The sequence below is a fragment of the Clytia hemisphaerica genome, unplaced genomic scaffold, assembly GCF_902728285.1.
Source record: "Clytia hemisphaerica strain Z4C2 unplaced genomic scaffold, Clytia hemisphaerica genome assembly, whole genome shotgun sequence".
NCBI lineage: Eukaryota > Metazoa > Cnidaria > Hydrozoa > Leptothecata > Clytiidae > Clytia > Clytia hemisphaerica.
The window spans coordinates 103,362-126,011 of NW_027103713.1; the positions used below are offsets into that span (position 1 = coordinate 103,362).

The 22,650-nt window shown below is 35.5% G+C and overlaps 1 long non-coding RNA gene across 1 annotated transcript; it reads right to left on the bottom strand.

Annotated features, from left to right (window-relative positions):
- Nucleotides 1-19,359: 19,359 nt before the first annotated feature.
- On the bottom strand, nucleotides 19,360-22,445 carry LOC136804233 (uncharacterized). The gene is made up of 4 exons (XR_010846255.1): nucleotides 22,407-22,445; nucleotides 21,834-21,997; nucleotides 21,010-21,176; nucleotides 19,360-19,791 (listed from the first exon to the last, which is right to left on the bottom strand). It is a non-coding gene; the product is annotated as an uncharacterized lncRNA (long non-coding RNA).
- Nucleotides 22,446-22,650: the final 205 nt, after the last annotated feature.

A 22,650-nucleotide genomic window follows, 5' to 3' on the forward strand; every position in this document is an offset into this window, starting at 1 on the left:
AATTAGATCTTCCTACGCTCGAGTTTAGAAGACACTTTTGTGACATGGTGAGCTAAGCACGGATTTTTCACATTTATCCTCAGGATCCTGAGGATATCCTCACCTTTTTTTGTATTTACTCAAAATATGAACCTTAGGATCCTTAGGGTCCTCAGGCTTTTGCGAGCATAAGCTGAGGATCCTCACATTTTTACTTCTTTTTTTCTTAAAATATGAACCTTAGGATCTTAGGGTCCTCAGGCTTTTGCGAGGATATCCTGAGGATCCTCACTTTTTTTTCGTTTTTTCTCAAATTAAGAACCTTAGGATCCTTAGGGTCCTCAGGCTTTTGCGAGGATATCCTGAGGATCCTGTCTTTTTTTTCTTTTTTTCTCAAAATATGAACCTTAGGATCCTTAGGGTCCTCAGGCTTTTGCGAGGATATCCTGAGGATCTTGTCTTTTTTTTCTTTTTTTCTCAAAATATGAACCTTAGGGTCCTCAGGCTTTTGCGAGGATATCCTGAGGATCCTCACTTTTTTTTCTTTTTTTCTCAAAATATGAACCTTAGGATCCTTAGGGTCCTCAGGCTTTTGCAAGGATAACCTGAGGATCCTCGTTTTTATTTCTTTTTTTCTCAAAATATAAACCTTAGGATCCTTAGGGTCCTCAGGATTTTGCGAGGAAACCTGAGGATCCTCGTTTTTATTTCTTTTTTTCTCAAAATATGAACCTTAGAATCCTTAGGGTCCTCAGGCTTTTGCGAGGATATCCTGAGGATCCTCAATTTTTTTCTTTTTTTTCTCAAAATATGAACCTTAGGATCCTTAGGGTCCTCAGGCTTTTGCGAGGATAACCTGAGGATCCTCACTTTTTTCATTTCTTTCTCAAAATATGAACTTTAGGATCCTTAGGGTCCTCAGGCTTTTGCGAGGATATCCTGAGGATCCTCAATTTTTTTCTTTTTTTTCCTTTTTTTTCTCAAAATATGAACCTTAGGATCCTTAGGGTCCTCAGGCTTTTGCGAGGATATCCTGAGGATCCTCGTTTTTATTTCTTTTGTCTCAAAATATGAACCTTAGGATCCTTAGGGTCCTCAGGCTTTTGCGAGGATATCCTGAGGATCCTCACTTTTTTTTCTTTTTTTCTCAAAATATGAACCTTAGGATCCTTAGGGTCCTCAGGCTTTTGCGAGGATAACCTGAGGATCCTCACTTTTTTTTCTTTTTTTCTCAAAAAAATATGAACCTTAGGATCCTTAGGGTCCTCAGGATTTTGCGAGGATATCATGAGGATCCTCGTTTTTATTTCTTTTTTTCTCAAAATATGAACCTTAGGATCCTTAGGGTCCTCAGGATTTTGCGAGGATATCCTCAGGATCCTCAATTTTTTATTTTTTCCTCAAAATATGAACCTTAGGATCCTTAAGGCCGATCTCCACTGCGCGCGCTTTGATCGCACTTTTTCGAGTAAANCGAGAGAATCTACAAGAGTACTGAACTCGTCATATACGCAAAGAAGTGTAAAATCATTATCCTGGAGTCCTTTCATGAGCCCATCAATGATTCCGCTGTCGAACGTGTGGCTATCGTGATTGCGATTCTCAACTAAATCCAGCTGATCGATAATTTTCCGGAGTGATGCCGTCTTATTGGTGCCTGAATAATTATAATTTGAAAAATGAAATGGAAATAAAAACAAAATCAAAATATACGGAAGTCTGGTTTCATGTAGTCCCTGTTTAGATTTATATGAATAACTTTCAAGCTTTTCTTAGATACATTAAATTGATGAAATATTCAAAAGATACATACCTGATCTCCCGACGACCAAACTATATAATAAAATTGGTTCTACTTAAAATCCAGCAGAAATGGTTGAATGTTGTGCACAATACGAAACAGCTGTCAGCAAAGGCCACGCGATATAGGTATCCGGAACACCAAGAAGCGTTGAATTTAGTTTGATCCAATCAGCAAATTCTTTAGGAAACGCATCTTCAATATGAAAACTTATTTCCCAAATCTTCTTTAAGATTTTAATTGATTCGTGAGTAGATACCATTTTGTACCGTCTGTCTTTCTTCGATACTCTTCAAATCTCATATGACCAAGAAAAATAACAAATTAACGTTAATTTATTTTTTCGCAATAGAATGACTTCTAAGATAAAATTGACGTCAAAAAACATATGTAAGTTTGTTATATACACGTGACCAATTTGTTATAACGTGACCAAAAGATATTCAAGCTTGGAGTGACAAATATTATATAATTATTACACGTGATTAAATAATAGCGAACCATGTGACCCAAAAATGTAAAGGAATGAAGAAACAATAAGTATAGATACAGTGAAAATCATATTTTTAACTTTAACAAGCAACAATTTATCATAATATAGAAATAATAATGAGCTTCTGATTTTTAAGATCGGGAAAAGTAGCACAACTCAATCGATACTCTCATCGGAAAATGTAAAACATACCTGCAGTACGGGTGTAGAAACGATCCACATTCTCATCTACTTTACAACCCATGCCAGAAGTGACTGTAGGAGGAATTTTCTTACTAAAGCTTCTCGTAATTGGTCTCAAGTCCAATATTTCTTTTGTAGAATTTGACTTTCCATCAGAATGAAACTTGCAAAATTTCGACGCATTCACATGCTGATTTCCCCGAACAGGATTTCTAATGCAGACATCATATGTGTTAACATTTCCTATTGATCCAATGATTATACTCTTTTCAACAGAACAAATGGATCGAAACAGTTTTTCGTTGCCGTCTATAACAACAAAACGATTTCTACATCCTGCTCGTTACATTTATGATCTAGCCATTTGTTGTTATATTTTCTCGGACCTTTTGGAAACTTGATCACATATTAATTCAATATCAATATCAGAATTTTCATTCCGCGGCCAAGGGTTAAACGTTGTGACATGATGTAATATTTTGAAAATGAACCAAGCCTCCTCAAGTTGACGTTTATTAAGAGATGTTTTCCATAAGTTGTTGTATATCTCAGTAGCGCTTTCGAAAGATACAACTCCTATGCACATTTGCAAATCAATATTGTTCATGAGCGTCTTTGAAAAAGCATGCCCAAATTTAAAAAATATGTAATCTAAGGCATTTATAGAATCGAAGTGTCTCGTTTTGTTTTTCTTATGTTCATTAAATCCATAGTAAAAAGAATTTCCACATTCCACAGTTACCATGAGCTTCTACCAGTTGTAATCCATTTTCGGTATAAACATTTAATGTGTGCAATTTCTTCCTTCGATCTTTATTAATTTATCACAGCAAAATAGTGAAGTCGGCAACAAAACTCTGTGCAAGGAATTATGTTTGCACGAATCCATATTTGTAAAACGATTCATATGTTCTGCCATGCCCAATGTCGTTGATGTGAAAGAGTTATTCAATTGTTTTTCATCTTGTAATGTCAACTATTATGCTTCCGTCGAATACTGCAATCTCCGTTGAATTCTTCGATAAGCTCAGCAACCAAACTTTGATGATTTCAAGTCTCTTCGGAGTCTAACGGACGCTTTTTGAAGATGTCACAAATTATGATAAAAAGATCTAGGTTGATCCTCATTTTTATAATATCTTTTTATAATGAAAAAATGATTCTACATTAAGAATATCGTTAGAAAGTTTTGTTACATTAGCACGACTTCCAAATATTGAGTTGGGAAATAATTGACGTCAAAAACTTTTTTGAGGATCCTGAGGATATCCTTGGGAAAGCCTGAGGATCCTAAGGATCCTAAGGATCACTTTCTTTAATGAAAAATAATTGACGTAAAATAAATTTTTGAGGATCCTGAGGATATCCTCGCAATATCCTGAGGACCCTAAGGATCCTAAGGTTCATATTTTGAGAAGAAGACATAAAAAAGGAGGATCCTGAGCTAAGGATCCTTGGGAAATTAAAATATTGATGTTTTATCAAGCCGTATCCAAGGCAAAAGAGAGGATCCTGAGGATATCCTCTAAAAGCCTGAGGACCCTAAGGATCCTAAGGATATAAGTGAAAAATCCGTGCCTGAGTGTAAGCTTCGAGGTCGATGAAAGTCTTCCAGGAAATTCTTTGAATGCAAAAAATTCAAAATGGATATACAAAAAGATCGAAACCATGACAACGAAAATATCATAACCAATCAGCTGTCTGATATAGTGGGGTCGGGAGGAAATGTACGGGAACGATGGAATATCTATTATGGAAATTGCCCTGACTCGGTGATTTTCGGCGCCGTAGAGTGGTTCCTTTTTTGGACGAAACCATCCTAAATACGATCTACCAAACCGATATTGAAACGCCTCCTACCTGGATGAAAACAATCGGGATCTGAATAATAATCCACATTTAACAGATGGGAACTAAATTTTCGTTTTCGTCTTGCGCTCCCCTGGGTATATAGAATTTAAAGGTACATGCACACTATAGCAAAACTGCTTCGATCATGTATATTCGCTTCGCAAAAAGAATTATTTTACAGACCCTCAAAATTTTCAAGTTTCTTTTTGATCTTTATTCCAGATAGGTTAATTTGTCCATAGAAGTCATTTTTTATTTGGAAAGTAGAATGGCTGTAGATTCGGGAAGAAATAATGACTTGTTGAAAACTTTAGAATTATTTTTTGGGAAATGGGCGTTGTTACTAAAAGTGGTAACACAGGGTAACACATGGTAACAGGGGGTAACACTAGGGTAACAGGGGGTAACACATGGGTAACACATGGGTAACAGGGGTAACACTAGGGTAACAGGGTAACAGTTTGAAAATGGTGGCTCTGAGGGGTCGGAAATTTGAAAATTGACTTAACCAATGTTGTTGGTGAATACAATGATAGAATGAATGATGCTGGTCAATGCAATGATGGAATCGATGTTGCTGGTGAATGCAATGATGGTGTTACTGGTGAATGCAATGATGGAATCAATGGTGCTGGTGAATGAAATGGTGGAATCAATGGTGCAGGTGACTGAAATGATGGAATCGATGTTACTGGTGAATGCAATGATGATGTTACTGGTGAATGCAATGATGGAATCAATGATGCTGGTGAATGTAATGCTGGAATCAATGGTGCTGGTGAATTCAATGTAGGAATCAATGGTGCAGGTGACTGAAATGATGGAATCGATGTTGCTGGTGAATGCAATGATGGAATCAATGGTGCTGGTGAATGTAATGCTGGAATCAATGGTGCAGGTGACTGAAATGATGGGAAAGTATGTGCTGAGGTCTTCTTATTCTTTGCTTCATCTGCTCTTAAGAATCATTGAGCCTGCTGAGCAAACCGTCTTTTTTAAAGAATCAGAATTTTTCTTCTGTTAAATCTAAAAGTCAGTGTTTCTATTTCAATGGAATTAAACAATGTTAAATATAAGATATACATATTTTTCCTAGCGACACGACAGCAACTTTCTAGTTAATGTGCTAAGTCTGCAATAATTTTATCTTGGCTGTATTTATTTTTTTAGAAAGCTGGCGACCATCCGATACTAGTTGAAGATACCGATGATTCTTTTTCTAATTTGGTAATTATTAAATTATATTTACAGTTAAAGGGCTAAAAATTAGTGTCAGTTGACAGACAATCTCAGATTGAAAAAGCCATAAAACCTACTGTACTTTACTGCAAAATGCCTGAGAAGCTTTTCAAATTTTATTTGCCTCCCTGCAGATACCCATAATGTCTTTAATTCTATTAGAGCTTGAAGAGAAAGCCAAAAGGGGAATTTCTTTTGATAATATTGCCAAAGCGGGCAACGTACTATTTTGAAAATCGAGGGGGAGTTTTGAAAAACTTTTGAAAATATCTTCAGAATACACAGAAAGTTTCTTTTTGGACCTACCTCCGGGTACCCCGGTGGAGGTTCTATAAATTAACCCATGTCCGTTCGTTCGTCCGTTTGTCTGTCTGTCTGTTACCAGCTTTTCTCAGGATTGGCTCGTTAGTTTTTCAGATTTCTTGCACAATGATGCAAAATGGCAATGCCCAGAACGTGACAGAGCCCGATTTTTGAGAAAAAATTTATTTGGGCAAATTTGGGCCAAAAACTACCTAAAAATAGGGTTTTTTGGACTTTGTGCAAAATCCTGTCATTACTTTTTTCTGATTTTTTGTACAAAGATGGAGGGCAAGATTCTCTAAAGAATGGGTGAAGTGGTTTTTCCCGGAAAATTCTTATTCGCCTTGAAAAAACGGATTTTCGTATTTTGGGGAAATTCTCTTTAACCAAATAAGAAAATATAGCTTTTCTCAATTTTTTGCACAATGATGCAAAATGGCAATGCCAATGTGACGGAGCCAGATTTTGAAGGAAAATTTTTTTGGGCAAATTTGGGCTAAAAACAGCTTAAAAGGTTTTTTGGGCCTGAATAGTTTAAGTGATTTTCGTATATTTGGGGAAATTCCTTTTTACCATTTTACATTATTCAACACACAAGCTTTATTAATTCATTCTGAATTTTTGTACAATTATTGTCACCTTTTTCTTATTTTCATTTGATGTTAATCATTAGGTAGGTCCATTCAGAATGTTGCTTGTTTATACTTGATCTCTGCTCCAACCATGATAAGATAGAGTTAGTCATTAGTTTTTTTGTTGGTAAGTGTGTTTTTAGTGCAAATCCTAAGAGTGTCAAAATGAATTCATTAATTTTCTATTTCTAGGATGCCAGATCTTCCACTCCTAATACGGTACAAATTATTTTTTTTATTTTTAGTATGCTTTTAGTATTGTATTAAGGCTTGCCTTTAGAAATTTTCTATTTGTTGTCATTCGTCCTAGGTTTAAGAGTAGGGTTGACTGGATGAAAAAAATATTTTTCTTTCTCAGCGATTATAAATCATAGCACTGTATGTAAAAATTGTTGCCAAAACTTTTATTTTCTCTTTAACTAGGCATTTATTGGGACTAATGAAGAACGTTCATCATTGCGCCAACAAGAACAAAAAGAGTATGAGGAATCGCTTGAAAAAGATCGTCAGAAGGCTGAACATAAAGCTGAGCAGCGACATAAAGAGTACGAAGAATCACTTGAAAAAGATCGTCAGAAGGCTGAACAGGAAGCTGAACAGGAAGCTGAACAACAACAAAAAGAGTACGAAGAATTACTTGAAAGAGATCGTCAGAAGGCTGCAGAGGAAGCTGAAAAGGCTGCACAAAGAAGCTGAGGAGGAAAGAATGAAAGCTCTTGTGGAAACACGCAAACAGAAATTAGTTGGTATTAAAGAACCAAAGCCGCATGAAGATCACATTGTGGTTAGAATTAGACACCCTGAAATGGGTCGTTGTAAAACATGGATTAGCTCCATAGAGTACTCCAATGGAGTACCTAATGGAGTACCCCCTAAAATACCTGTCAGAGCGATGAATATCACAAATTTGATAATCAACCTTTTCCACCAGCTGTAAACTTCCAATTTATAGCAATCAAAAGAATTTCTCAAGTATTTGTTTGTGAAAAAATGGCTACCATCATTTCTGGCAGTGAAGCTCATATAGCGCACGCTCTCTGCTTAAAAATCTTTGTTGATTCTACAACTAACAGACCAGATTTAGCTTGCAGAATAGCTCTGATATATCAAACACTTTATAATAATACATATAATATCAGTGTAATTGTAAGTGAACAAAAAAGTAAAATCAACACAGTTTGTTTTTTACGATATTTCGTTCTATTTTCAGAACTTCATCAGGTATAATACTGCACAAGCGTTAACACATTTTTAAATGCTACAAAAATCAGTGATGCGTAAAAAAAAGGCGAGAAATAAAAAATTCTAATGAACAAAGGAAAAAATTCTATAGGGAATAAAACAAAGAAAATGTTAAAAAGATTTAATAAAAATAGGTGCGTAGCGATATATTTACAACGTTAAAACAGTACAATAAAATTGATGAAAACAACCCCGTTGGGAATAATCGTCGAAAACAATAAAACTAAAAATTTTTAACAAAAAAGGTTTCGAATTAGCACAGTAAACGCAGTGGAAATTAAAACGGAAAATTAAATGCTCGTGTCCCCTTCTGGTTTATTCAGGACAAAAAGCAAAACAAAAAGAAATTACGGAACAAAACATGGGAACACCTGATACTAGTAGAGCAACAAACTGTGCTGTAGGCATGCCCGTAGGTCATACCAAGCAGTCCAAAGAAGGGCGTTCTCCCAAAAACGACCGGTCATAACCAAATGACCGCAGTATAAGCTCAATACTAGCATCAGTTATCCCCAGAAAACTGAGGAGTTCAAAAAATGGCCTAATCCGGAACAACAACTTCACGATCATTCAACCCGTGAGGAAGGAACGTATTAAGTTTATATTGCCAAAAACGTTTCTTCTTCCTGACATCTTCAAGGCTATTTCCCTGGTTAATAAGAGTGTATTCAAAATCTGCAAAACCGGAATGACCAGGTAGGTCAAAATGTTCGTGAAGTTCTTGTTGTGGCACAGTTTTGTCCTTGTGATATTTGTTACACGATTTATAATTACTGAACCTAGTTCTAAAAGGAGTCGTGCAACTACCGACATACTGAATACCGCAGGTTTTGCATCTAAGAAGGTATACAACATTGGATGAGCTACAGTTCATAGATAACCCACGAATGTTATCTTTCCATTCCTAGAAGCAAACTCTGATGTATTCTTAACTGAAGGACAAACACCACAGCGTTTTCCAAGACATGGTTCACTCTGGCCTTTGTTATCATCACCCAAGGTAGGGACTTTCGCGCGAACCAACATATCTTTAAGATTTTTCCCCTTGCGAAAGCCCACTAACGGCACGTCTTGGAAAACCTTTTGGTGTACTTTATCAAAAGCTAAAATAGAGTGTGCCTTCCTTACAATCCTATAAAGGTTCCGGAACGCAGGATGGTAAGTTATCATAAGAGTGAGCTTATATTTCTTTGCACTCTTTTCCTGCTGTAACAGATCCTTTCTATGGAACTTCCGACCCTGTATCACCTTCTTGCGCACCAATCTCTGGCAATATCCTCGCTTGAGTAGCCACTTTTCCAAATCATCGCATCTTTTGTCAAACAACTCGGGCTTCGAACAGATACGGTTTAGCCTTAATGTTTGACTATATGGTATAGACGTCTTACAATGATCCGGATGGCAAGATGTTGCATCAAGATATTGGTGCGTGTCAGTTGGTTTTACATAGAGGTCGGTCTCTAACTTTTCCCCTTTACGACTGACCTTAACATCCAAAAAATTGTTTTCTGAGCCGGAAAAGTCTGCCGTAAATTTGATAGAAGGATGCTCGGCATTCAGATATGTCAGATATTCGTTTAAAGACTCTTCCCCGTGTTCCCAAAGCAAAAAGACATCGTCGATGTATCTCCACCAGACTAAAGGCTTAAGAGGGAAATTGTCCAATAAACGTTTTTCCAACATGTCCATAAATAGAATAGCATACGAAGGGGCCATTTTTGTCCCAATCGCTGTTCCTCGCTTCTGTTTGTAAATTTTACCGTTGTGCTCGAAAACATTATTTTTGAGTACACAATCAGCCAAATCGAGAAGACTTTCAGTCGAAATATTTCTGTCTTCTCGTTCATCCAGAGCGAGTTAGGGTTAGGTTAGGGTCAGTGTAATTGTATATAGTATTATGTGTTATATTATTTATGTAACACCAGTAGGGCACTAGAGCTTTCTTAAGCAATATTTTTCTTTTGTCCTTTTGTCAACAGATTGACTTTTTTAAAGAAAATATTGTGACAATCATAGAATACATAGCTTATCGACCCATTTCCAAAAGGAATTTTTATCATACTCAATATGATGCAGGTAGTATGACTGGATATGAAATGGCAGTTGGAGACAGTCTGTGAGAGAGGTTACAGAGGGGTTTTAGAGCATTAGATTATTCATTGTCATTTTATTGACGAAATACACTTCAATTAACAAAATTATAAGACAATCACAATAAATGGAGTTCGCCAACTTATTTCTTTGATATAAGAATTTCATACTCAATGTGATGCAGATGACATGAAAGGATATAAAAAGAGACCAACATGAAAGCCACATTCTTGCTACAGAGTGGTTTTAGAGCAAATACAAAATTATACAGGTCTTTATTTTCCTCTCGCGGCGATCTAAAATCTGGTCTGCAATATTTTTAGAGCACTCCAATAGGTTATTCCAGACATCTCCAGACTAATTTGACCCAAGTTTACAGTACTACCAGTGCAAGTTTTACATTTTCTTCCATGTAACACCCCATTTTCGCAGTTTTCAGTCAACCTTGACCTGAAAACCTGATTCTTTAAATTCATGTTTATGATAGAAGCTGTATAATTCTTACCTTCTAATTCTACTTTTTTCCAAGAAACAAGTTAAAGCCTAATTTCAGCTTTGTAGCTCTCTGAAAGAGTAGATTATATTATTTCTCAGCCAAAACCCCATTTTCGGTCAAATTTGGCCCAAAAATCAGATTTTTTCTAAGTTTGTGTGTATGATGCAGCTGTATAATTGTTAGATTCCAACCACAGAACATTTTAAGCCTTACTTCAGCTTTGCACCACCAACAAAAAGAGATTTTAGATTGTTTATCAGGCAAAATTCCATTTTTTGCGGTTTTCAGTCAAGTTTGGCCCAATAAACTAATTTTTTTTAATATTTATATGATACAACTGTATGATTGTTACATTCTAATTCTACTTTATCCCAAGGAACATTTTAAGCCTAATCTCACCTTTGTAGCACCAACAGATACTGATTTTTAACTCTTTCCCAGGCAGAACCCCATTTTGGTAGTTTTCGGTCAATTTTGGCCCAAAAATCTGATTCTTTTTTTTATGTGGATGGTATAGCTGTATAATTGTTACATTCTAATCCTAATTTTCTCCAAGGAACATTTTGGGCCCAATTTGAGGATTCTACAATCCTTCAAGAAATATTTGAGACAAATGGGAAATTCCCCAGGAAGTTTTGAAACCACAATCGATTTGTACTAGTAAGTGCTCTAAAGTAGGTTCGAAGGGTAGAGTTTTAACTCTGAGTTTTAACGCTAGACTTACCCCCTAGGATCTGAAGCTCCAAAAGTTCAAAGATGGTCCTGTAAGGCTTCGAATATAGCCTGGAAGTCTGTCAACCCCTCTCAAATTGAAATATTCGATTAAATTAAAGAGATAGCCCAAAATTGGCTTTTTCGCCCGAACTTGAAAAACGTCAAAATAACCGAAATTCTCAACATATTTCTTGAAAGATTGTAGCACCAAGACAACAGGTTTTAGGTTTTTCTATCAGGCAAAATTTTTTTGTTGTAATTTTAATAATGATAGAGCTTTATCATTGTTACATTCTAATCCTACTTTTTTCCAGGAACATTTTAAGCCCAATTTGAGAGTTGTAGCATCAGCAGATCAGGTTCTATGATTTTCTTTCCAGGAAAAAATGCCCGAAATCGGCCCATTTTGGGCATAAAAAAGGCCGGAGAATCGCCAAAAATTGAAAAAAACAAACAATATCTCAGGTCCCAACGGACCAAAGATAAAACATTGGAGCCTCTAATTTTGAAAAAATAAGTCTCCATTATAGCCCACTGCTATTGATAACGTCAACAAGAATTCCAGACCCATGAAAACAAATTAATTTTTGCCAATTTGATAATCAACCTTTCATTTCATTAAACTTAATTTACATGAAATATGGTGTTTTCAGGACCCGTCAATAGTTGTGCTGGGGATGTTCGCATAATAAAAATTTAGTAAGGCAAAAATCTTCAATCCTTATCATATTAACAAAATTAAGTTTGAAGCTTTTCTAATCCATGGTAATTACGAGAGTGTGGAATTAACAGGGAGTTTGGAATTTAGAAAAAAATAATTGCCGAGGGGGTGGAATAAAAATGTCCTGAGTGGGAAATAAATGAAAAAGGGGCTGGCATAGACGAAATAAGGCAAAAAGAAGGAGTTTTGAAAAATATGTTTTCCGAATATTAATAAATGGGGGGCTGGAATAAGGAAGTCCTAGGTGGAAAGTTTTCGAAAAATTAAAAAGGTTGTATCTGAAAGGTCCGTTAACAAAGTTCTTAAAGATAAAATTTATGTTATTATGTCTGGAAATTATGCTGACATTAGCATTTACATCATTTTTGACATCTTGTCCTTTATAACTACTTTTGATTAGCTTCACTTTCAGATATTTTCAGAGTTGTGGTGATTTTCTGAACAAGCATTGAAAATGTTTTCCAACGGAGAAAACATAACAAAAAGTTCTCATTTTACCCAGAAACCAATTCTGATCTACAAAATAAACAAACATGTGCCATTTTTCGACCCTGAGATATTTATATGATCCATCTTTAAACCCCATAACCTATTGCGAGGAGATAAAAATAAAGGACGTTCAAGATATATCGATCAATTTTTGTTCAGAGCATTGATTTTGGGTCTTGAAGTTACTGGCATGTGATTTTTAATGGTTTTTACTAACCCCCGATTTCGAGAAAAAAAAAGTGCTTCACATCTCGAAATTTCCAATTTACAGCAGGGGGCTTCTTTTTTTTAAAAACTTCCCCCTTTGAAACCAACTCTCAGTGAATTTAAAGTTTAAAAATTGTCCAATCGTATTTCTTTCAAAGGTTTTGGCACTTCTGAAGAAACCGGACTAGGAGAGATTGGACATGAAGAAAGTAATTGCAACGAGCACGTAAATGCAAAGGACTTTCGGATGATCGAATATTACAGAAATTTGGATTCAGAAAAACTTAGAAATACGATTACTTTTGAGATCAATAGAGAAAGTGCGTACAAACAAATTTTGGAGTTGTACAAAAAGAGAACGATTGTTCTCAGCAAAATTGAATTCAAGTTTATTGGTGAGTCAGGAACTAAGTAAAAGCGCTTTAAAAGCCGTTCTCCTTGAGACATTGGATAATGATGAGCTTTGTGGTGGCTACATGGAGTACCTCCACACAAAGGATGCTGAACTTATCATCAAATTCAAAGAAGGCTACACGAAAGAAACGCAACCCATCTCTGACATCCTTAGTGACGCATCCCTCACAGTAATACCAACTATTTCAACCATTGACCAGCTTTTACTTAAAGCTGCTAAAATCACATTGGTCAAGAATCCAAATTATGGAATGAAATGTATCATTAAATGGTTGGGCAGCTTTTGGAATTAATTTGACGGTAGACTTATTGACTTGCTATATCATAGCCTTAAGCCAACACCAGAAAATTTTATCAAAAACCTTTTAGTAACCGAAAAAACTGCACAAGAGGGAAGAGTGTTGACATGGCTTCATCGTTTTGTCCGTACAATCAATAATTCCCAGCTTAAGAAATTTCTACGTTTCATCACAGGTGCCATCGCGCAGAATTGATGTTGTAAGAATTGACGTTTTTCGAATCCGGGGGTTTGACGTCACTTTTTAACGTCAATTAAAGAGACATTTTGTAAGTTTTGGCTTTTTTCTTCGCATATCATTCCCGGTTTTCAGTAATGTGATGAGGGTTTAGGTCTAGTTTTTGATATTTTTGCATTGCCTGATCTTTTTCCTTTCCAGCAGTACTAAACTTGTCTATGTTTTTGATTACCACAAATAGCTTCAAGGTATTTTATAAGAGACAAATTTTTTCAATATTTTAAGAAAGTTGTCAATGCTTGATAGATCAGAAAAATTTGAGGAATTTACTTTTCAGCTTATACAAATAAATGGTAAGAAAGTTCATTTCAAGCCCGGGGGGGACACTAGGGTTGGTGAATGAGGGGTATGTGCGGACGGGACTTCCGAAAACCGACCCTTAGAGAGACCAAATTTTAGTGAAAAAGTGAACCTTAGAAAGACTTTTTCGAAAAATTTTCTCTGATTTTCAAAAATTTCCTACCCTTAGTGAGACTTTTTTGTAATTTTTTCTCTCAAAATCAAAATTTTTTTCTAAAAATCGTGATTTTTGTAACCCTTAGAGAGACTTTGAAAGGTGAAAAACCCGACCCTTACCGTCCGCACATACCCAGCACCTATTTTTGCCTAAGTACCCCCCGGGATTTCAAGCTCTTTTCAAAGATGTATAAATATCTATAGGTTGTAATATTTTTTCACTATGCCAGCAGGGCTCAAAGATTGCCGGTGTCAAAAATGCAAAAAAAAGATTGGCTTGAAAAAAATTGACGCAGTGAAAAGAAAAGCATGTACATACATAGAAAAACCGGGGTTTAATTATACAAATAAACCATGTGAAAGAGAGAAAAAAATGCAAAAATATGGTGTATAATAATCAATAGGTTGTAATTCATTTTATCTATGCTTTTTCATGCTGAAGTACGAGAAGTAGTATAATCTTTACGTCAGAAATAAAAACGTCAATTATACACAAATCTTAAGTACACGCCCTTCCACCGAATCCTCTAAACAACTATCGCACCCAGAAAAAAACGTAGTGTCTTACCTTGAATTTCTTTCACTGTTGATTGATATTTAATGATTAAACATAATAACATATAGTTTATGTAAAGTTCAAATTTACGAAAACAGAAGTTAAATAAGGCTACCTAAAATACCTAACAACAAAACTGTCTTGGCAAGGGCTTATGCTTGCAAACTAAATCTCTCGCTTCGCAATTTTCAAGATAAGCTAAGTTGGCAGATTTGTAATTCAAAGAGGATAAGAAATTCCAAGCTACACAAAAATATCACAAAATAGATTTTATAACCATGAAATCACAAAAACAAATAGTCTTTTTGTTATGATCTTGCGATCCTTCGTGCTCCGACTTCCATGAAAAATGATTTCTTTATTTTAGAAATTGCTATTCAAAACCGAATGTTTTTCTCATGGAATATTCCGATTGGCTGTTTAAACAATAGAACTATTGTTATTGAACGATTGTTGAACAATAGAACTTAGTAGAACTAGACAATCATAACAATAGTTTCGTGTACGCAAAAATGTTGCACACGTGGTGACGTGCTTACACATAAATAAAGTATCAAACATAAAATTGTTTAATGGTCATTTTTTTAAACCTAACAAAGATATAATTACCCTAAATAGTTATTCTTAAAACGATATTTTTCCAACCTGTTCACTTATCTTTAACATTTATTAAACCGAAAATTGCTTTTTTTAGGTACAAATATTAGGTACAATTTTTTAAATTTATTTAATAATTTTTATTACAAAATAAAAACATTTATTTGAAAACGATTTGTTATTGGATTTGAGAAGAGAACCTACTTGACACGTTCATTATTGCATTTCAAAGTTTCTATTCATCTATCTATATAAACCACCCCTCCCATTTTGTTCTTTACATTTTACACACGTGACTGCTTTTGAAAGTTTTCCCGCCCGCGGGAAACCCATTTTCGAACGTTTCAGTATGTTTCGAATTTTCGAACGAATTTTCGAACGTGTTCGAAATGTTGCAAAAATCAAAAGGGCATATTTTGAGAAAAGTTTTTTTGGACGGAAGAATTGTGGTATTTTGTGAATATTTTACCCTCGTTTTCGATATCTTTTAATTAAACATGACTGGCAATCTGATTCTTTTGGCTCCCGAATCTCCGGAAGACCAATTTCAGTTGAAAATCGACGGAGAAGAGTTAAGAAAATTGGCGAAAATGGACGTCACCGATGTTTAACGAAAGGATAGTCACCTTCCTCGGAGATTTTGATTTAAAATTACAAGATCCATACAGAACAACTAAAAGTTTGCGTGTTTTGGGGACTAAGGTCATTTCGGCAATGAGAAACAAAAACTCGAAGCGACAAGAAGACCTAAGAAGAAAGTGGCACTTCGTGTCTATCCAAAATAATTTGGAAACAGTTGAAAAAACAAAACTGGTACGTGTCTAAAAATAATTTTCTTTTTCCATATATATTTCCGTAATATAGGGGGGGGGGTGTACCAGTATGTCGGTGTGTCGGTATTGACCTTTTTTTGCGTCGGTATTTCGGTGATCAACCAAAAATGTGTCGGTATTTCGGTGTTTGAGATGCTTTTCGGTGACGGAAAATGTTGAATTTTCAATCGGTGATACGGTAATTTTTCTCAAAACGTCGAAGAAACGGTGTTAGAATCAAGGGTTATTTCTCAGAAATCCCTCCATGTCATATTAGAATTTTGAACAAAAAACATGATAATAGACCATTATAAGCAAAATGTTATATAACATTTTTTATTTGGTGAAATCGTATTATATTGGGTTGAGCTCTTTTAGAGACAGGGGTAGTGGGGTTAGCAGTAGAACAATATGTGTTTGAAGAAGGATATATCACTCTCCTTTGCTACTCTTTTTATAAAATAAATAAATAACACTTTTGAAGATTAATTTAAGAGATAGTGTTGCGGGAGCTGCGAAGGAGAGTCTTGAAAAAATTATTTCTCACATGAAAATGCACGAATGTAAATAGTTTGCAAATGAGGTCTGCAGTTGAAGTGTTCAAATAGAAGTGTTAATTTTTGTTGATGTTTTTTTGGAATATAATGTCGACAGATGTAATCAAGGAAACCCCCCCCCAAGCGGTTGGCGTGATGGCGTGATGGAGGGTTTTTCGTGGCGTGATGGCGTGAAATTTTGAAAAATATGGCGTGATGGCGTGAAAATGTATGTGAATTGTAATTTTATGTCCAATTTAGCCACTCTAGAGAGTCTAATTTTCAAAATTTTCTTCGTCGGCCCCAACTATGGTGGTGCCTTCTATAGATCTCGTTATATAATTTAAAAGAAACTGTGGAAACAGTTTCGTTCATCTACCGTTTATCCATGTAACTTCCTATTATCTTTAGCAGTTGCTAGCTAGTCTTCGAAATGAAGTCGAATGCTAAAAAGGTTCAGTTAAGCTACTAGTAAAAAGCTACAAACAACTCTGTTTTGAGTAAAAACGAGGGCGTATTTTATCAGCATGAGAGGGTCGGAAATTGAAAATTTCTCTCCTCGGCGCAAAAAGCCATGGTTGCGCCTCCTCTGTAACTAAAGTTTTCCTTTCTTTCATAGATGCAACAGGTCCTTTATTTCAGGATGATATATATTTGTAGAGAGCAAGGCTTAAAACATAAAGAAGCAACAGGCTTATTAAGAGGTGTAAATTTGAGCAGATTGGCCTCATCAAAGGAATTCGTTGATGTTTAGACTATGTTTTGGAAAAAATTGAGTAAATGAGGGTGGTTTTAGCCAAACTAAAGGGTCAAAAATTGAAAATTTCCCCTGTCGGCGCAAACCATGGTTGCGCCTCCTCGTTCCCTTTTCTGGAAGTTCTTCACACTAATTCACAATTAATGCCCATTGGTCTCGTCAACGGGGGACCAGGGAAACATGGCCCCTCACGTTTTAACTAAGAAAAGCTATTTTTAAAAGTTTTCATCATTTTTACATGAATTCCTTTTCAAAGTGACTCAAAATGGGTCCTAAAATAGCACTTTGAACCCCTCAAAATTCAAAACTTTTCTCCGTTGCCCGACCAAGGTGGGCACCGTTAATTTACTCAAATATTTCGCCCCCAACTCATCAGCCGTAGGTACAACAATGGCGAACAACTTAATCAAAAATTGAATATCAAAAGAGACACATATCTGAGCAAGAATTAAGGTTATAATGGCATTTTATACAATGGGTAATAACGTGGTCTAACACTGAAATTATCCAGGGTACGAGCGTGAAAACTAAATTGTCTTTTTTAAGCGTGATGGCGTGAAATCGAAAAAAATTTGGCGTGATGGCGTGAATTTTGGGTCCGCTGGGGGGCCTCATCAAGTGCCGTGCTTTATTTTATAAATTCGGTAGCTCTGGAAAGAACTACCTGGAGGCATTCAATTCACGAGTAACAACAACAAAAGATGAAAAAACGCTGCAGAACTGGGCGACAAACTACACGAGGATTGTACGTCAACAAACCGTCAGACAGGAAACCACCATGTGTAAAATGGGTACCATGCCACATTATGTGTATACCACATCTGAAATCGAAGAGACTGCATAGCAGACGGTACCTTACAAAACAAAAGCAAGCGAAGCCGGAAATGTGGAAAAGGAAGAGGAAGAAATACCCGATAGATTTGATGAGTCAAGTGATGATGACTTTAGTGAAAATGATGAAGAAAATGCTTCAGATCGTCAAAGAACAGATGCAAATATCATTGGACTAGATAGAGGGTCATTATATTTGGTTGGACGCTCGTCACGATTTGGGCGATCGATTAAAATAAACAATAAACTTCTATTATAGTTTTTCTGTTGTAGTTTTATAGTTTTACATCAATATCCTGATTACATACTGCCCGGTTTTCCATCCAGATTTTGGAGAAATATCAAATATAAGCTTTTATGCTCGAAAATAGTACCAAAATTTACTGGTTCTTATAAACAAGGCGTGAACTTTTACATTTAAAATGATTTACATCTTAATTTAAGACATTCTGTAAAACTCATGCGTTCCTCGTTTCATCTTTAATAAACCTTTTTTAAGACATTTTTATCTACTTGGAAATACTATTCATCTTTTGTCGACAGCTCGAAAAAAATGTCGGTGTCGGTATTTCGTAAAAAATGTGTCGGTATTGCGGTGATTTTGTGAAAAACTGTCGGTATTTCGGTGTCCAGGACCCTCGTACGCCCCCCACAATATACAACAATTCAAAAAGATCTATTCTCGGGTACCTAATATCAGTCCCCCGCTCCGCTAATTAATTGCTACCTGCTCTTCCTAAAAGGGAAACACCTCTAAAATAATTGTAACCTAAATAGTGACGAAAATTTTGGAAAAACCCCTGTAAACAGACCCCAGCCCAACTGGAAAAGGGTGGGAATGTACCCTGGATTCAATCGATAAATTCCTATCCCTACTGTGATTTCCGTAGGAATTTTTATCCCCACTCAGGAAAAGTTCCCGTGGGGCTACGAGGCAGTGGTGTTTTGAAACGAGAACGCAAATGTCAGACAGGCCTTATAGGCGTTGTTTTTAAACTTTTTATGTAGACAACCTCCACATCCAAACAAATAAGATCGAACCCGAAATCATTTGAACAAATTGGGAAAAGACAAAAGTACCGAAGGTTAAATCAAATCAGGTATTTTTGTAACTTTGGAAATATCTCTTTAGGATTATTGTTAGCGGGGAAAGGTTTTTCGTTTTCTCTTCTCGTTCGATCTGGATTTTTACTACCCTTGACAACAGCTCAGATCGCTAAAATTTATTCAATTGAAAATACTTTGGTAAGACAGGGAAAATTGATACATGGAAAAAATCTTTCTCTTTTCGAAAAATTGACTTGTTTGAAGGATTATTTTATGCTTATTCTATAGGAATGGAATAAATGACGTAGTCGGGCAATTTGGATTTTCGGCAAATGAAATCAAATTGACGACTACTGCTGACACACAATGACCGCGTAGTTAAACCCATCGCATTAATTTAACCATAATCGGCAGCCTCCCCCAACCACAGAACTCATATATAATTCTAGAACACTGGGTAATTAGTGTATATCTGGTTTGAGACGGGAATTATGACATTGAATGAATCCAAACTATTCAAATATCTTTTTATTTTGAAAAATTGCAAATTCTTCTTATGCCCACCAGATCCACTTTCACAATCGTCACTTTGGACTGAGTCAAGTCAATCTACGGATCAATCAAGCCAGTCCACGGATCAATCAAGCCAGTCCACGGATCGATCTAGTCAGCAATCAACATCAACAGGCGACGAATCCTTTGAGTGGAAAACCGGTAAGTTTCGTAAAACAGATGATTTGTCTATATGTTATCATTTCTCAAAGCATCATAATGTAACGTATTCTTTCAATTTCAGGTGACGATTTATCTGAAATAGAGAGGGAGAAAGCTATTTCGTACGTGCTAGATTGACACATTGTCTCACTCAAGGCGTACCACGAACTCACGCAATTGGCGGGAGAGTTACCAAGGACGCACAGGGTGGAAAAAATTAGAGACACATTTGAGATCCAGAGGACCGAGGGTAAAATCATTGGGGCTCAATGTTCGCTGAAAGATGAGCTGGAAAGAGATGCTAGAATACGTTGTGTAGAGAAAAGTGTTATGGTAAGTTGTCGCTATCATTATTGCTATTCTTGTTATTCTTGGAAAAATAGATTTGATTCTTTTATAAGAATAGTGTACTTTGGTTGAGGGTGAGCATTATTCTTATTTTTCTATTGTTCTAAACAATAAGCCTATTGTTTTAAACCCGAAATCTCTCCCTGATATTCTTATAGAAGTTATTCTTATAAAAGAAAAAGTGTGTTTTGTTTAACAATGCTTTGCTATTTCTTATTTGTCTTTCGTTTTATTTTTACAGCCGAAAGTTAGTGGGGATGGTACCAAGTTAACACGGAAGTCCAATCTGGTGGTATTATCGTACTAGGTGATAGAATCAACTGGATCACAACTTAAAAGTTCAGGTGCCTAGAAATTTTAGCAAGTTCGAAAATTTTTTCGCAAGCATAAACTATAATATACTTGGAATGCTACGTTTTATTTTACCTTCGAAAGGCTCTTAGAACAAAAAGAACATAATGAAATGTGTGATTTTATTTCAGGTAACAATGCTATAGGTGTTGGAATGGGTTCAGAAAGCTACGAATGTGTGAAAGAAAGTTTTGCTGACGTCATCAAAGACAATTTTAAATTTTAGCTCTCAAATCTGTCCTTGTATATTACATTGATTAGATGTTTAATATAATTTTTCAAAAAATCTTACAATTTGAAAAATCAAAAAGTTACAGTATTTCAAAAAAATGGGGAAAAATTAAGCATATGCTAAGTATTACCTCGAGCCTATGAAAAAAGTATAAGCTACTTTGTAGTATGGATATAAGCAGTATTTCAGTACTGTATAGTAGAATAAGAAGTATTAAGTATTACGATATAAGCAATCCTCAAGCATTTTTCAGCCTTATTAAGCTTTCGACCTAAGCATCTCTGAGCCTGTTTTCGGATTTTTACATGCTTAATAAAAAAAACATGTAATCAATTCATTTATTTTCAGACAAGATCCCTTAAAATCTGGCAAGAAACGAACCTTCTCAAACTGGAAGAAACAACCAGGGTGCAAAGATGACAGGCTTCTTGAGAACGTTTGTTTGGAGATGTATATCGTAGATGAGCTTCATTTGCTACTTCGGGTAACCGATCGTTTAGAGGAGGGACTGTTTCACACGATAATTGACCAAGATGAGGTATGGTTATCTGAAAATGCAGAAATATAATCTGTAACGGTAACTTTTCCAAAAGATGAAGGTTCATAATCAGATGGTTTGGAATATCTGGCATGTGGGATTCATCTTTTGGAAAATTGTTACACAAAAATACTTTGAGGATTTACTAGGGACCACAGAAGGTTTCTGTAATCTAAATATCTCAAACCATCTGATTATTCCTTTAAACAATAATAATAAAATATAATCTTTTATTCATAGAAAAATGGCAACAACTTCTTGGAAAATAAACTGATTGAGTTGATGAAAAGGATTGGGGTCACACTGACATTTTGGAGGGAGAAGAAATCAAAGAAACTTGAATGGACAAGCTTAATGGGAACAGATAAGAAGAAAATGCTAAGAAAGCTGCCACAATACTTCAGTGAGTTGCTCCCTGAGAAAGATGTCTTACCAACACAGCAACTTTGGAAGGTATAAACATCTACCTTAAGGGATGAAATTTCAGCGGATTATCCGCTGAAATTTTTTGCAAATTGAGTCACTGCCAAAATCTTGAATCTACTACAGACCTTAGATTTTTATTGAAATAAACCTGTTTTATGACAATTATTATTTATTAAGTCTTAACAAATATCTTTGAATAATACTGTTAGGGCAGAGACATTGTTGTAATGTTTTTTTTTACCTTTTTACGATAAGGTCTTTGAAGAACTGTACGACACGATCAACAAACCAAAATTGACAGAGGAAGAAATTGACACATTCCAACAAAAGGTGAATAATCTTTAAAATTATTGACTCTCCATTACGTAACCATACATTTGATGATGATACAAAATTGACACAATCCTGAAATAAAATCAAAATTATTTTTTAGACCTACGAGTGGATTGGTAGGCTCAAGAAGATGAACGGTTGTGGATATAGTTGGAGCTATCCTGTGACACCCTACATCCATATTTTGGCCAAACATGTACCTGACATTCTGCGAAAATATGGAACCTTGCGAATCTTCTCTGGCCAAGGTAAATTATAAATTCTTATTAAAATCACACTCTCCCTTTTGTACTTTTAACATATTTAACTTATCATTTGATCGCAACTTAATTTTACAGGTGTCGAGAAGAAAAATGATGATTTGAGGAAGATTTTTCACTCGAAAATCAATAGAAAGGACGCATGTGTCAATCTTTTGAAAGTTGAGAAGAGAATGAGATGCCTGGAAGAAGAGGGTTTTGAAAGAAAAAAAAGATCATACCTCAAGAAGGCCGAAGCGTAGCCGAATTCAACATCATCAATGTCTACATTTTTGAAAAAAATATATTAATAGTTTTCATTTAAATTCTAAAATTTGCTAAATTGAAATAGAATGGTTCCAATCAGGTTACTTTAAGGGAAGAAGTTTTCACTAAATTTAATTTCGGGTTGTTTGACAAATCCACGAAACACAGATATTTTCAAGATTCTGAGAATCACCCCTACAATTGGTCATTTTAGGGCAA